The sequence below is a fragment of the Coloeus monedula genome (assembly GCF_965178545.1).
Source record: "Coloeus monedula genome assembly, chromosome: 1".
NCBI classification, from domain to species: Eukaryota; Metazoa; Chordata; class Aves; order Passeriformes; family Corvidae; genus Coloeus; species Coloeus monedula.
Window position 1 is genome coordinate 112,186,812 of NC_138781.1, and position 4,868 is coordinate 112,191,679.

Here is a 4,868-nt window from a genome sequence, read left to right on the forward strand (position 1 = left end):
AGTTCCTGCACTTTAAGATGAAGCAGAAGAAAGAGCTGTTGGGAAGACCAGCTGTTCTTCTGAAAACCACTTGTGCCAGAGACACTTTCCTAGTATGGTCAGAGTTGGTATGGCTGAGTAAAAACATTACAGTTTTAACTAAAGGTAAATCAACCAGGAAGAAGGTTAAGTGACCTTGTGTTTTTAACTCTTCATTTTTTATTTTGTTCAAACCAAGCTGATCACAATTACTTGTAACTCTGTGGGTGAGCCTAAATAAGCACACGATTTGCTTCAACAACATCGGCAAGGTTGATTTTTACCTTTTAAACCAGATCTGTATCTAAAATTTGCCAGGAGGAGCACTTCTGGTTTGATTAGAACAATACAGCATAAGTAATTGATTTAAATATTGAAGTTGGAAATGGTCAGAATACTCCTTTTTCTCCAAGCATTAGCCAGTACATGGGAGGAGGAGGAAAACTGTTCAGCTGCAAAAAGCAGATCTTACTAATTTTTAGTGGCTTATGTCAGTTACCTCATGATGACTAATGGTGAATTTTAAACCTCTCACCCCCTTTTATTCTTTATCCCTTTCTTCCCAACCCAGCTCATATTTCCAATATCAATGTTGTCAATATTTAGCTTCTTTGCTTCTGGTACATCCCAAACAAATACTCTGATATGCAGCTACTGCTTGGGCAGTTCTTATTTCAGTTCTTATATTCTGAATATTATGTTAAGATTTTAAATGGTTTTTATTCAAGCTGCTGGATCATTATAGTAGTGACCTTTAAAGGTATTTAAAAAACCCCCAACCAAACAAAATTCCAGTCTCTGTATAGTATTTCAAGCCTGTGATGTTAAGTTATTGAAATACCTCAGAGAGCCTAAAACTTTAGTCATGACCATATGATTTTTAATACTTGGCCATCAGTGTGCTTATCTGTAGCTCTTTTTTACTTTTGTCTGTAATGCTTAGTATTTATGCTTTATATTCAGCTAATACTATATTCTAGGAAGGTAAATATTTTTTAAAGAAGCTTATGAATGGAAATCTGACCAGAAAGTTAGTTGAATTATGTTACTTTGCAAAGCTAAGAAAACTGGATATCCTTGGAAATAGTTATCCAAAAGCCTTATCTTTACTTTGGTCAGGTTGCCTTAAACAGTTCCTTAGCTTAAGCTTTTTTTTTTTCATTTCTTCTTACCTTTTTGTAGAGCATGTTGCCAAAGTTCTAGACTTTGCCCACACCTAACCTTCATTGATTTGCTTTGAGGTGACATCTAAAGCAAGACTGATATGGAGGAGAGAAGTACTGTCCTGTTTGGTAGGCCAAAGGAAATGGTTGAGACACTTTTATTTCTCTCTAGAAAGACACAGTTCTGCTATGAAAGGCATTCCTAGAGCAGTTTAACACTTCTGTTGCAGTTCCTGAAGGAGAAGAGGGACTCTTAAAAAAAGCAGTTTTATTTTTCTATAATCTTAGGTGTGTTACAGATAGTACACTGGGTTTTTTTTATTCCACTTTGACAGTAATCTTGAGTCATAAATGAGTGTTCAACCTTATTTGGTCAGTCCAAATAAGTATTGACTAGAAAATTACGTATTGTGTATATATATAGTGACTGCTTAGAGTTCAAATAATTATTTTAAAAATGGGCTTTAATGTACTTGAAATCTTATTTTGTCCTATCTGACTTTTAATGTTTTGCAATCAGACAGTCTGTTCTGGGTACATAGCTGGAAATGGTGCAGCTACTGGCAAAATTCTTTTTAAATACACTCCTTAAATATGATGTGAGACTTGGCTGTTCAGGACACAAAGCACCTGCATGCGATTTGTGTTGGGATATTTAGAGTCTGCATACTTGGAGGTAGCTAGCAAATTGTAGTAAATTTACTAAAAGGCCTGTTCTCACCAGGCCAGGAGTGGGTATAGAAAGACACTATATGTTCATGTAACAGTTCAATAACTCTGTGCAAAGTGCAGCTTTTCTGTGGGTTTAGCAAATCATCACAACTGTATGTTTCTGTATTATTTCCCTCTCCCCCCCGCACCCCCCCCCCCAGGAGATCCTCCTACACTGTATATGGCAAAATGATTTTTTTATGTTAGACTGTGCCTGTGATGAGAAAAAATTCAATGGTCTTTTGTGTAAACTAGTACGTTTTTATACTCTGGAACTCGGAGGCATGGTCTAATAGCAATAATGGAATATGCATCTTGCTAGTTAATATATTAAGGCCATCTTTACTGGGACAGGTATTTTTTGTTGATGTTGATGCAGTTTTTATCTCAGTATGACTCATTTCAAATAAATAACTAGAATTTTTAGATGTCACAAGGTGGCATATTTATTGTGATGTACTGTAAATGTTGTTAATTTACAGAACTTGCACTTTTATATTTCTGAGTAAAATTAAAAGAAACGTGGACATGAATTTTGTTCCTTTGCTTCTTGAATTTGACTTTTAATTGGTTTGACTTTTAATTGGCCTCCTGAACAAGATGATAGCAAGTATTGGGAAAACTTCTGGGATGTCAGGTGACTCTCTAAGAAATTTTTCTAGTCAGCAATTACCTCCAACCTTTGTTTTTCCAGTATAACTACAGTCTCCTGGATTAGCAAGTGAGTTACGTGTCATGTAGAGTTCAACCATAGGGTGAACAAGGTTTAAGGTACATTTTTAAGACATCAGATTCACTTGTTCTTCATTGAAGAAAAAGAACCACGTACAATTGTATTTGTTGTACTCCTACACCTTTGAAAATTGTTTCTATTTTACTCTAAAGCAAGCACTTTAATTTCTTCTCTGACTTTGAATGCTTTTTTCATATTCTAGTTATGCTTTTTTCCTAAATAAAATTCCCTAAATGCTGTACTGAATTGCTTTTCAGCTTGCAACAATGTGATTGTTTCTTTCCAGCCATTCATTGTACTTGTGTTTAAGAACTGCTCTGTACCTGCTGCAAGTCTGAACAGGGGCAGCTGTTAGGTTGGTGTAGGGCTGATCAAACCTTGCCAGTGGGGTGAAAGCCAAGTAGCCTGTACAGCACTCAACTTCCTTTCCAGCAATCATTATGAAACACTAACAGTGGTAGGAAGCACTTTCATTAGAAGTTATGCAATCCTAAACAAGTATTGTTAAAGCTAATCTTAAGAAGTAAATTAATGCTTATATGTCTTATAAGGCAATTGGGCAGTCAGTGGCATCTGCCAGAAGCTTTGCAGGCAGCCTAGAGCACAAAGGAAAAGTGAAATTTAGGAGTAACAGACTTGTTCAATTAAAGTTATAAAAGTGTGCCTTTATTAGGAGATGGTGAAAAGTGGTGTTCCTGATCACCAGGCCTCTTCTTGACCTGTTTCCTACCACACAGTCAGAAATACAACTTAAAGCAGCCTTTCCAGAAAGAGATGCTGAATTATTTCTATTTCTGGTCACTTTTTGGGTGCGTGTTTGGACCCCACAGCTGGACCCAGCACAGGTTACCAGCGTAGGTGCATATTAGGGTTGCATATTCCTTCCGTGCTTCTGCTCAGAACCCCTTCGCACAATTGCCCAAGATCTTCACAGCCTACTTAACCCCTGTGTTTTAACCACCAGTGTGAGTCAGCCATGGGGAGTTCATGTGCAGTTGTCTTACAGTTAGCCCTAATGTTTCCATTGCTGGTTTATCTTTTGATGTAACCTATTCCAAGATGGTGTTCCAGTCAAATAATCTCTTAAGCTCAGCGGGACTGGCTGTTGGTCAGTGTTCCTCAGGCATTTCTGGCAAGCTGTGCTTACTTAGAGGAGATGTCCAGGTGGGCAGAGGGAAAGAGGTTAAGAGAAAAAAATTACCTGTTTGAGTTGAGGATTTGAGAAAGAAGGGAGAATGACATCAGAATTTGCTAAGCAAAATAATTTTTGTAATAAAGACCTCCCAGTCTTTGACTAAAAGCAATATGCTTACTGTATTGAAAAGAGGTACTTGTGGGACTTCCTCCCAGTTAATGAATGACCCGATCCCTTTTCTGGTAGAAAAATAAGGCTTATCTGGGCCCTTGATTTGCTGAACTTCTGTCCAGTCTGTATGATTTCGACATTGTCTGGAAACTGCTACCTCTGCAAATGGGCAAAAGGTGGCAGGACAAGGTAATGACCTCAGTTGGGCAGGCTGCTCATGGGCTGACAGGCCCTTGCCTATGGGGCCAGGGGGTGATGTGTGTTAGTGAAGTACCTGGTACACTGCTCTCGATGGCTTCCAAAACCAGCATTCAAGTCCCAGCACAGTGAATTAGTTTCCAGACATATTTTTTCTTATAGCTGCTCTTTAGTTTCAGACAGACACAATTATATGTTAGCTCCTGCAGCCTTTTTAAATATTTATGGCAGTTTATGCTTCCATTCTGTCATCTCTGGTAATATATTTTACTGTGGTTTATGACATCTGTACTTAAGCATCTTTGTGCAGAGAAGTAAATGTGCAAGTTCTCCTCTGCTCTGTAGTCATTGAGGACAGTTTTGAAGTAACCATGGCCACCTTTGCACTCAGGTATGTGTAATGCCTTTGTGAAGGCCTGTTGCTTCCATATGCTCTCAGTACAGAAATCTAGACTTTGGATTGTTATCCCTACTCCAAAAAATGATGCATTTTCCACTTCTCAGATATATTCTTGAAATATTCTTTCTACGGGAAAGCTCTTTTTCCTAGCTTCACAAGTCATAACATATGAATGTTTAATGTTTTAAATATTATGATCTGTGTTGTCACTCTCCAGGACTGAAGAGATAATGTGAGAAGTTTTCTTGAGAAATTACTAAGGATTCAAGAAGCATTTTGTGGTGAGTTTACTATTGGCATACGTTCTTATGAATGAACGTGAATGTCATTCAAAATTAG